Source organism: Stegodyphus dumicola, chromosome 4 (genome assembly GCF_044657685.1).
Source record: "Stegodyphus dumicola isolate Sdum_Otavi_A_Nest chromosome 4, ASM4465768v1".
Lineage (NCBI taxonomy): Eukaryota > Metazoa > Arthropoda > Arachnida > Araneae > Eresidae > Stegodyphus > Stegodyphus dumicola.
Genome location: NC_140771.1, coordinates 158,327,779 through 158,340,751, shown reverse-complemented (window position 1 = coordinate 158,340,751; position 12,973 = coordinate 158,327,779).

Genomic DNA, 12,973 nt, shown 5'->3' with positions numbered 1-12,973 from the left:
TGCATAAACTCCTTCACGCTTATAATTCTGGCCGGAAGTAGAAAATAAGAAGTGATAGTAAAGATTTAAAATAAAATAAACGTTAGTAAAACTTAAGATCCTTACATACTTCCCGCCAGAGTTAATTAGTTTGAAACTGAGGTCTAAAACGACCTTGTTGAAAACTTTTAGCTCTAGAAACTAACGCGAGGCCAAACTTTTACAATCATAACTTAGCTAGAAACTAGAAAATTTTAAAAGAAAGAAATTTGTTACAATAGCAGCTCCCGGAATATACAACAATCTTTTTTCTTTTTCATCTGTACTGCATCAAAACAGGAGCTTTATTCAATTCTGGTTCCTTCCAGAGATCTGGAAGGAAAACTAGTTTAATGAAATGTTACAGAATGACATTGCAAATAACATATAGAATATACTTTTCTTAACATTCTTATTTCATTCATGACTATTTTAATTATCTCTCCCCGTGCTCTCTGACATGTGTTGTAAAAACACCAAACACGAATGTGTTTCTGTCTATGTGTTCAACACTTCCTCCTACAATCAAAACACTAACGTGTTAAAATTCAACATACGAGACCTCTTAACACACCCTAATTTCAACTCTAGACCCTGAGGTACTATTCTGAAAGTGGCTAACTCTAAAGTGTAGCGTCAGAGAGCCTAACTACATCATTCAACCTTTAAGACATATTCACCATGATTTAATCTTTACAGTCACACGAATAACAAATTTTTTAACATTACTTTCACTTTTACCATATCACGTTATTTCTAAACATTCAAAATAACAGTTCACATGTATACAAGAACATATCAAGATGCCGTTAATTTTACACATTTGAAAACATACATTAGTAGTACATTGTTAACTTCTATTCTTTTCAAAGCAAGTGCCAATTCTTTCTACATTGAAATAATACTACATTTCAAAAAGTCTTTCAGACTAAAACTTCTTTCTTGTTAGAATGTTTTAAATAAAATTTATACAATAACTTTTTACAATATTTAAGTCTTTATACAACGCTATTATACATCAACTTTAGTTTTACGCGCGAGTAATTGAAAAACATAATAAGAAAATCGGTCACAACTCATTTCTCGCCCTTTTGGCGATAAAGGTAGACCTCGCATGAGGTAAAACTTCTTGAAATCTGCCACTTGCAGTAAGAATGAAAGATTAACTTAAGTTTGTAAAGTAACATAAAATTTTACTTATCTTTGTAATATTCAGACATCCTTTTCTGGGCCCAGTCTTTAAAGGTGCTGCAGACCGTAGCTTGGTTGATCCTCCTTCTTGTACGGGCTCGCCCTTCAGTGCTTTCCTCTGGAAGCTTCCGTTTTTCACCACTACGGCCACCCTTGAACATCTTCCTTCTGTCCTCTGCTTGTGGTCTTGGCCGTTTGAAGGCAGCTGGTCTTGGTGGAACCGGGAAACTTCTGTCGTGATCCTGCTTGGACCTCGTTGTTGGCCGTTCAAATTTTTCTTGTACTTTTTCCTCCGCCGCTGATGGCCCTTCCGCAGTTCGGCGACTTTTGCAGCGAAGAGTTCTGTCGGATGAGTCAATCTTCCGTTTCACAGCCGGGTTATAGTTGCCGTCCTTTCTCCCGGTCTTTTCCACATACGTCGTCCTTCTCCCTTCTTCATACTGGGGGTGTTCGTGAACTCTGTTTTTGGACGGTGGAACGGCTTCTTTTTCTTTGTACCTTCAATTTTTCCGCGGGGCAATTTTCTTTTCACTTGCTTCTGTCTCTCATTGGCTTGCCCTTGTACTTGTCGTTTTCCCACCTCTGGAACTTGTACCTGCGGTGTCTGCCGTACCGGATCCTGCAAAAGATCTGAAAAGATTTGCATTTTATTACGGTCATAGAATGGTTTTATCTGGTCAATGTTTGCGGAACAGGTTTCACCATTTCTTGCCTTTAACACTACAACAGCGTGAGTTATTTTTTCTATAACATATGGTCCTTCAAAGCGTGGAAAAAATTTGGCAGTTTTATCTTCTGGTGCTGAAGAAAGTGAATGCTTAATTTTTAGTACTTCATGCCCTACTTTATAAGTTACTCCCCGTCGTTTCAAGTCATAATACAATTTTTGTTTTCTTTGTGCTACTTCCGTATTCTTTTTTGCTTCTTTTATTAGTTTTTCTATATCACCCATTTTAAATTCTGGGGCTCTTTGTTGCACATAAAATAGTTTATCTAACGGTGTTATAACCTTTCTGCCTAGAAATAACTCAGCAGGAGTTTTTCCCGTTGTATCATGTTTTGCGGTCCTAAGGGCGAAAGCAAATTCATTGACATAGTTATCCCAGCTTTTATGAAAATTTTTAACATAACTACGGATAATTTTCACTATATTTCTGTTGACCCGTTCCGCTATATTTGATTGCGACCGATACGGGACCATTTTTAAATGACGTATGCCCAGTTTTTGGCACATGTCTTCAAATATATTACTTACAAATTGAGGACCATTATCCGATATAACTTTTAGGGGCGCCCCGTATTTTAAAATATATTTATTTAAAATAGAATCAGTAACTAATTTCGCGGAGGCTCGTTTTAAGGGAACAATTTCGGTCCATTTACTAAAATGATCAACTATAACAAGGAGATAGCGACTTTTGTTTAACTGACTTTTTGGGAAAGGGCCCAATAAATCGATGCCGATTATTTCATTTGGAAATTCGGATTTAATACTATTTAGAAACCCGGCCAGGCGGAAATTAATATAATTAACGGCTTGACATGTTGGGCAGGACTGGACATACGCCCTTGTTAACTTTTGCAGTTCAGGAAAGTAGACTGCCTCGCGTACGCGTTGAGTAGTTTTTCGAATACCAGCATGAGATGCTAAAGGGCTGTCATGGAGCTCTTGCAGGATATTTAATCTAAGACTAGCTGGGATAACAGGTCGAAATTCGTTGTTGGAATTCGTAGTTTTTGTATAAAATAATAGACCATCTATTAGTTCGTAATGGGCCGCCCTATTTCTTATCGCCACAATATCTTGGTGGCTAAAATTTTCAGGATCCTTCAAATACTCATAAATACTTCCAAACTCAGGATCCTTACCCAGTTCGGTTATTACAGTTTCTCGGGAATTTATTGTACACGCTGTCAGCATTGCAACTTTTACGGTATTACCCTGTTCGTCTAATTTAATTCGTGACAGGGCATCTGCTACGATATTTTCCTTTCCGGGGGTATGCTTGATTACCAGATTATATTCTTGCAGCTTGAGTGCCCATCTTATTAACCTTGGGGATAAATGTTTTCCAGAGTACAATCTAGTTACCGCCGCATGATCAGAATATACTGTTATCGGCGCCTTTCCAAAATAGACTCGGAACTTTTGCACTGCTAACAGAACTGCAAGTGCCTCTCTCTCGGTCGCGGAATAGTTTCTTTGTGTTTGATTTAAAGTTCGGCTAAAAAATGCCACTGGCTGCTGATTTTGCGAAAGTACCGCTCCTACCGCATAATCCGAAGCATCCGCTGAAATTTCTAAATTTTCATCCTTTTCAGGAAATTTCAACACAGGGGCTTGCGTTAATGCTTGCTTTAATTTTTCGAAAGCACTATTGGCTTCGGCCGTCCACGAGAATCTTGCCTTTTTCCTTTTTAATTTTAACAATGGCTCAGCGATAGCCGCAAAATCTTTTATAAAGGACCTATAATATGAACAAAGTCCTAGAAAAGAAGAGAGCTTCTTTGCCGTGTTTGGAGTCGGATACTTTTGTACAGCGATTATTTTTGATTCATCTGTCTCGATCCCTTTTTGCGATATTTTGTAACCTAAATATTTTAATTCAGGGGCTGCAAATTTGCATTTTTCGACATTAACTTTTAGACCGGCCTCATTTAATAAAGAAAACACCTGTCTTAAATCCTGTACATGTTGGTCTAGATTATCACTAGTAATAATGATATCGTCTAAATAGATAAATGTGGACTTTCCGAGAACAGGTCTTAACACAATGTCCATGCATCGCTGAAATGTTGCTGGGGCGCCTGAAAGGCCAAACGGCATTCGCAAAAATGCATAAGTGCCAGACTTGGTTATAAAAGCAGTCTTAGGCACGTCCTCAGGCCGGATCCCTATTTGAAAATAACCATTCGTTAAGTCTAAAGTTGCCATAAATTTGGTTGATTTTATGTTCCTTAAAATTTCTTCTATAATCGGTAACGGATATACCGGATATTTCGTTATGGAATTTAATTTACGGTAATCAATAGCGAATCTCCACCTTTTTGGATGCTCCAAAGGATAATCATTATTTTTCTTACATAAAACCACCGGACTAGCATAACTACTTGAGATAGGCGTTACGATCTTTTTACGTAGCATATCGGTAATATGCCATTCTATAATTTTTTCCTTATTCTTATCATACCGGTATGGTTTTTGAAGAACCGGCAATGCATCTCCGGTGTCAATACTATGGTTAGTAACCTGGGTAAATCCTGGAATATCACTAAATAAGGAAGCAAATTCACTTACCACATGTCGGATTCTATCTTGCTCGTCATTAGGCAGGTGGTCGAGATTTAACCTTGGCGGTTCAACCTTTTCTACACGCACTGGTTTCATCGTCAGCTTAAGAGACGCTTCATTAAAATCCAGTGTAGCTTGTGCGTCTGAAAGAAAGTCTATTCCTAGTATTAAGTGTGCTTGCAAATTCTTTACTATAAAAAACATCACCTTTACTTGTTCGTCCTTGATACGGATGTACAAAGGTACTTTACCTACGCACTTACATTGTTCTCCTTGCGCCGCTAATACTGTTGTATTATCCGCATTATATATGCAGTATTTGCGAAAATACTTTCTAAAAAAGACTTCTGCCACACAGGAACACTGCGCGCCGGTATCCAGGAGTGCGGTGGCCGGGATATTATTTACCAAGACTTCAATCTTCGGAAGAGTTAAATTTTTCACCATTACTGTATTTAACTTGTAGGAAGAGGGGTTTTCGTGGCCTTCGGATTTCCGCACCCTCTCGTCAGCAGAAATCCGTTTTAGTTTAAATTATTTTTCCTTTCGGTGCTTTCCTTCTTTCTCCACTGGCCTTGAGACTTTTTTCCTGGGTTGCTATTGAACTGTCGACGTTCACCGGTTGTTTTTGAATGCTCGGATTTCCTTGCCCACTGATTCGCTTTTTCTCCGTAGCCATGTGCTTGAGTTTGCTGTAGTCTTGGCGTACCAAATTGGTTTCGCTGTTGATATTGGCGTCTTCTTTCGACGTCCGCCGTTCTTCTACATTCAAACTGGATTGCTAGCTCAAATAATTTTTCCAGTGTAGTCGGATTTCTCAATTCAATAAAGTCTTGCACTTGGGGTAGTAACCTCGGCAAAATCACTTGAATTATTTCAGGATCCGGACGGTTTCCATACAAGAGCTTGAAAACGTGAATTTTTCTTAAAATAAAACTCGAGAGGTTTTCCATTCTTTGTTGATATATACTGAAAAGTTCTGTTTCTAATTTCGCACGATCCCTTACAACAGGGAAGGCTTTTAGTAGGGCAGTCTTGAAATTTTCGTAGGTATAGGTGGGACTTCCTGCTTGACCCAAGAGACTTCTGCCGATACATTTGAACCAGTTAAGCGCTTGGCCCCTCAAAGCGCTGGTAGCTAAGGTAACTTTTTGAAACTCGTGCACGGGGTAGAGCATGAAGTGGTCATCCAATTTTTCCAAAAAACTGGTTACCTGTGAGTTTCCATTAAACGTTGCTTCTGGTTTCATCGAAGCGCGCATGGTCTGGACAATATACCCAAATCCTTCCAGGGCGGCAGCTGGCATTTCTGGATTCTGAGCTGTTTCTGCAGGCAGCACAGGTTCTTCTTGAAACTCGGCCATGGTTATTCTTCGTCGGGCGCCACTATCAGGTTCAATGTTTCTTCTAAGCTTCTTCGGAAACATACAATGACCTGACTAGAACAGAGAGCTTACTAAAGCTATGTTCACTAATTGTAGTAAGTAGACAGGATACAGACGAAGGGTATACAAAACCCTTTATTTTTTTCTTTATATACAATGACTTCCGTACTTCGGAATACAATGACCCTCCACTCGGGGTCTAACTTAAAAGATATCAAAATAAAACTAAACTCTAATTTAACTTTAGAATAAGATTGGCCTTATAATAACAGAAAGCGTATGTAGCACAGAGACTGTGAACACTACAATACGTTTAATTTATCAAGAGGATTAAAACCTCTGGCCTGGAAGGCAAAGTAGCAACTGCGTAACTTCTAAGGTAAGCGGCCTGCTTCGAACTCACGGCTTCCTCTCTTCTGCTTGGCAAAAAGGCCACACTTAAATACTTGGCGTTCGCCAGACACTTCGCATAAACTCCTTCACGCTTATAATTCTGGCCGGAAGTAGAAAATAAGAAGTGATAGTAAAGATTTAAAATAAAATAAACGTTAGTAAAACTTAAGATCCTTACAGAGTTATTGGAGGAAGTTGACGACAAAGAAGAAGAAGTAGAAGAGCCCATCAAGTTTAAAGGCGTATGCTCATCCGGATGTTCCATCACTTGGAAACAGGACAGATTATCCCATTTCTGGATGAGCCTATCGTACGCTTTTGGGGACGGATCCTTCTCTAACTGATCGTAGGCCTTATCAAAAGCTTGCAGAGGATTGTCTGCTTCCTCCTGAATCCTCTCCTCTTTCTCCGTTCCGTCTGGATAGACGTGATTGATATGAAAATCTCCTTCCATAATATGCCATCGATAGTTGCGCACTTTGTTTTCGGCACAATGGAAATATTTCATCCTTTGATGATGTCGGGCACATTTTTCCCGATACTTCCAAATGATTCCATCTGGCACATAAATTTCCGTCACGGGTTTTTGATAATCCAAGTCTTTAGCAAAGAATTTAGCTTTCTGGCATCCCACCACATAAATCGTGGAGAAGCTGTGAGTGAGCGATTGGAGAATGCGTCCTAAATGGTTGTAGGGAATATGACCCTCGTTCCAACGAAGTCCGTGAAGGTTTCTTGTCAGCCAGGCATTTGTCTTTTGGTTTTTTTCACTCAGTTGGTGGAAGGGGTGAGGAGGAGTAAACGTCAACGATCCCACGGTCAAAAAATCTTTTGTCGCATAGCCCAATTCTTTTAAAACGTAGGTAAATTCACCCTTCTTGTGGTTTTAGGACTCTCTAAAGCATCCCAACTTAGACATTTATTATTATTATTAGAAAGTTCATCCTCCTCCTCCTCCTCCTCCTCATCGTCGCACGAGTTCTCCTGGGGAGATTCTTCCGCCTCCTCTTCGTCTTCGACAGCTTTGCTCTCGAAGGGGTAACAATGTAATTTCCGGAAAACGTAACTACCCTCCATCAAATGGTATCAAAAATTTCTCACCTTGTTCTCGGCACAATGAATCATCTTTTGGAAATATTGGTGTCGCGTGCATTTCGACTTGTTCCGCCACTCGGTTTTCCCTGGGATGTAAAACTCATAAACGGATCGCTGGCAGAGCTTGCTGAAAAATTCCGCTTTATCGTATCCATTGACGTAGATCACCTCCACATTTTCGGTCAGTATTTTCAGGATTGTAGGAAGATGCTCGTAGGAAAGACGACCCTCGGTCCATTGCAGGCCGTGTCGGTTATTTGTAGTCTGGTTGACCACAGCTTGATTGCGGGACGATAAGTCATCGTAATGGACAGGAGGGAGAAAAATCATGGATCCGCATAAGGTTAAATCGCAAGTGATGTAGCCCAGTTCTTTCAAGATGAAACATATATCTCTCGTCTTTGGATCATAACAGTGAAAGTATTCCATGTCCAGAACAATGTAGGAATCTTTGAGAGGTTTGGCACTCAAAATGTCCATCTTCTTCAATTGAGGAAAAAAGAAAACAAAATTCTATCTCTCTCTCGCTGTGTGTCCTGAAGGAAAAAATGGATAGCGTTCTCTCGCCGTCTCCTCTTTTATAGAGAGAGAGAGAGAGAGAGAAGGTTGCACGTGACAGGTCGTATGAATTCTGGGAAAGGTCACATTCTATATATATTTGTTTTTTGAATAATATCGTGCGTATCTCAATACACATCCTTCATAATAATAATAAAGGTCACCTTGGAAAGAAAAAGAAATAAAAAACATGGAACTCGTGCTCGACTTTGAAGGTTTCTACTATTCTCAAGGAGCCTTTATTGTGAAAGAATTGGCTTACGTCACATTGGACGGTACTTCTCGAGGGGTATTTGTTTTTAAACCCCCGTTTCCATGGCAAATGCTCACCGAAAAAGAAAAACGAACCGCTGTGTGGGCGAGTGATTATTATCACGGCTTGTCGTGGTACGAAGGAGAAATTCCGTACAGTTATTTTCCATGGGTGTTAACGATGTTGACGGAACCTTTTTCCATGATTTGGGTGCGAGGAGAAATGAAACGGCAGTTTTTAGAGAAATGGTTGCAAAGATCCATTTATTGCATTTCCGGATCGACGCAAGAGATTCTCAAATGCAATGGGATCGAACACATGAATTGTCCTAACCATACAAAAGGTTTTTTCCATTGCGCTCTACAAAAAGCAGTTCGGTATCATTATTATTTAAAGACACAGAAAAGAAATTCGCAAGGTCGATCCTGCACAATTCAATCTTGACAGAACTCATTAAAAAAAATACATATATCATGTTACTTCTTCAACAGCACAGATGGTTCTGAAGCGAAACTTGGAATTTTGAAATAATAGATCAGGGAGAAATCATTCTTAATAAAATGGTAAAGTATCGAATCGGCTGGGAGAAAAAAAATTTCTCAGAGCTGAGATAAAAATTCTCTAATGAAAAAAAAAATCTTTTGGTTAATTTTTATCATGTCTTTAGACATGATAAAAATTAATGACCCTCCCTTTTTGTCTGGGAAGGATGTCTCACCCTTTCTAAAAATTGACCATGACTCATCCTTTCTCTAATGGCAATCATTCCATGAATGAATCACGATTTGTTTTTCAAAAGAGTGAGATAACATTCCCAGACGAAAAGGGAAGGGGGGTCGTTAATTTTTCTCATGTCTAAGACATGATAAAAATTAACAAAAAAAATTTTTTTTTTTTTGAGTTGTAGAATTTTTCTCAGCTCTGAAAATTTTTTTCCAGCCGACTCGAGACTTTACCATTTATATTTACGAATAGTCTTTGGATTATTTATTTATTTTCTTTTAAAAAGAAAAATTCTGAGCTAGACCTATCTATTGGCTTAACATTCTGGTCATAGAAACAGGCCAGAATCTCATTTTATTTTTCGAGGCTAATGCACGGGTTCTCCAATCAAAAGGGTTACTATAAAGGGATTGGTTTGAATGCATTTATCTGCAAATGTTGTAGGATTCTGTTGTTGAGAAGGGGATATATTATTATTATTATTATTATTATTATTATTATTATGATGATGATGATGATGATGATTGTGGCAGATCCGTTTTCTACATGGAAGTCTAATCTCCTCCGAAGACCTTTTCTGGGGATCGTCGATAGATGGTTTTTCAATAGGAATCGTTTCCCTCGGATCCTCAAGAGATAGAGGGGATCCTGTCTTGAGACATGGAGCGGTCTCTCCTCCTCCTCCTCGAGAAGTCTTGAGAAAGGGAGAGGATTTTCGGTTCCCTTATTCTTGAGGGGTCTTGACAAATTGAGAGGTCCCTCCTCTTCGAAAGAGAGAGAAGTTTTGGTTCCCTTATCCTCGAGGGGTTTTGACAAATCGAGAGGTCCCTCATTTTCGAGGGGTCTTGATAAATGGAGAGGTTTTTCATCTTCGAGGGGGTTTGATAAAGGAAGAGATCCCTCCTTCTCGAGGGGTCTTGATAAATGGAGAGGTTTTTCGTCTTCGAGGAGGTTTGACAATGGGAGAGATCTCTCCTTCTCGAGGGGTCTCTCTTCCTCAAGGGGTTTTGAGGAAGGGAGAGGTTTTTCATCCTCGACGGGTTTTGACAAACTGAGAGGAATCTGAACAGGCTTCTCCTCATCCCCATCATTATCGAGGAGGATGAGGATAGGCTTTTGGAAAGGTTTTTTCTTTTTCTTCTGAACAGGCTCCTCTTGATGCTCGGGGAGAGGGATGGGGTAGTTGTTCCACCATTCTATTTTTTCTTGCTTGAGGATTTTTTCAAAAGTCGTGGCCTCTCTATGATGAGACGAACGAGGAGAGTCCTCGAGAAGAATATAATAGGTATTCTTCCCAGTCTTCTCGATCGAGAGAGGTTCGTGCAAACATTTATGCAACCATTCACTAAAATGAACGAGAATCCCTTTTGTCTTCTCAAGACGATCCATAATCCTATTCATTTGCGAGACGGTTAGAAAGTGGGACGTGTAAAAATATTTGGCTCGTTTCATTAACAAAATTTGTGCATCCAAAGGTGGAATGTCACGAGCCATCAACACGTTTTCGTCGGATAAAAATTCGTCCCGCATCTTTTGATAACTCCCCACGGTACAATAACCCGCACATTTTGAAAAATCGGAGGCTTTCAGGTAAACGACTCCTTGGATGATATAAAAGGAAAGATCAACATATTTATATTTGAAAGGAATACACGTAGTGAGCTGGGGATGCCTCCTCATGATCCACTTGAACAAAAATACGACTTTGGGGCTCTCCCCTTTTATTTATACGGAGAAAGAGAGTGTGACCTTCCCTTCCCTCCTCCTCCTCTCTCTCTGCTTCCTCTATCTCTGGACGTCCTTGGATTGGAAATGGTGACTTTGAAAAAAAAAGGAGGTCATGGTTGGATAATTTTTTGTTTATTAAATTATTACTTTCACTTCCTCATTCCCACACACATTCATCTTTTTAAGAAAAGAAAAAGAGGTCATGGAGATAAGATTTCTTGGAAAGAAGAGAGAGAGAGAAACAAAAAAAAAACAAATAAAACGGACGTCATAGAGCCTCTATGTGTGTCTGTGTGTGTCTATATAGATATATAAAAAGACGAGAGTACTGGGCGAGATCATTTATTTTCCATTGGGAGCCATGTCGCTATTAGACGTTTTTCCAACTCAACGGATTTCGAACGGGGAGGATTTGAAGACGCTAAAGCAAATCTCCAAATTGAAAATTTTTTTGGCGTGTCATTGTGCGACATTTATTCCGCATTTACCACCTCATCAAGCGATCGTTTCTTTCAACCAAGATGTCGAATCCTCCAACCTGCTCGTTCAGAATATATACAGAAACTTATTCGAATCGCAACAAACGAAAGAGGAATCTCCCTTCTCTTGGAATCGGATGGATCGAGCTTTGAGACGGCCCATTCAAACAGACCGGCGATATACAGATCCGCGCACGAGTTTTCGGTGGAAGAATATTTTTCTCACGAAACGATATTTTACGTTTGGAGTGAGAACGGCTGAGGACGAAGTTCATATTGTTCAAACCACAGCCGCTCCTCTCGCCTATTACGAATCATCGTCCCCCAATCTGAAGGAAAGAAGTTTTAAAGTCAGCGACAGGATGAAATATAAGAAATATATTCTAAGACCTTTTCAAAACTATGTCGTTCCCCCGAAAACGCAATATCTCATCGTCACAACCCAGAAGAGTCTCTTTCTCGTCGATCGGTGCTCGTACTCGCTTTGGAAACAATTGAAAGAGGAGATTTCTTTCCAATCGCCGATGATGTTTCAAGAAAAAGAAGAAAACCCTCCGCCACCTTTACCCATCCCTTCCTTAGATGATAAGAGGAGCTGGACCAAACCGTTATTTCCCGAAACAAAATCGACCCGGCAACGGAATGAAATTGAAGTCATCACAATTGAAGATGAGGAGGAAGAAAAAAAATTACCTCTTAAAAAACGGTCGACTTACCGGAACCTACCTGGCGTGCAAGATCCGCTTCAGAACCCAGAAGCTTCTTCTTCTTCTTCTTCCCCGACTTGTTCAAACAGGCAACCTCTTTCGGACTCCTCACAGACAGAACTTCTTCTAGTATCCTCTTCTTCTTCTTCTCCTCCTCCTCCAACCTGTCCCGACATCGTAGAGGTAGAATGTCAGCCGGGTCCACAAGTTCCAACAGGTCCAGAAATCATGGAGGCAGAATCACAGCCGGGTTCACAAGTTCCAAGGGTCCAGAAATCATGGAGGTAGAATTTCAGCCGGGTAAACAAGTTCCAACGGGTCCAGAAATCATGGAGGTAGAATCGCAGCCGGGTCCAGACATCCTAGATCCCTCCACTCATCCCAAAGAGACTCCAAGTGTTTCAAGACAGCCTTGTGAGGATCCAGCCCTTCCCGTATGGAATGATTATATGGACTTACAAAATTTGGTGCAACAGGAAGGAGAAGAAAATAATCATACGGATGGGTGGGTCAAAGACTGTTTAGATCATTTAATCTCGAATGAAATTGAACTGTTATGGAATTGCATTTCTGAAATCACATCGGAAATGGGATAAAAACCAAAACAAAAAAAAATTTTTTTAATAACAAATGGGAGGAGGGTCATGATGTTAATTAAAAAAAATATTATATAGAGTCCAATATTGGTGGTTCACTTCAGTTTTCCAGCATGAGGTGATCCACGTTTCCCGAAATATGGATCCCATTCCAAGAGAGATTGTGTAGAGCCTTCACTTCAGTTCTTTTTTTCTACCAAAAGGAGAGGGTCCCCAAAGGGCTACCCATGTCCAAAGAGAGAAAGTGTAGAGCGTTCATTTCAGTTTTTTTTTTCAAGTTTAGGGGAGGGAGGTCTCAAAATGACACCCCCCATTTTCAAAGAGAGATGGTGTAGAGCGTTCATTTCTGTTTTTTCCAAAGTTAGGGAGTTTTCAAATGACTACCCATTTCAGAGAAAGAGAGAGAGAGAGAGAAGGTGTAGAGCGTTCATTTCAGTTTTCCAAGGTTAGGATGGTGGTGGAGAATCCTCCAAAATGGCTACTCATGTCAAAGAGAGAGAGAGAGAAAATGCGTAGAGCGTTCATTTCAGTTTTCCAACATTGGAAGGTTCCAAA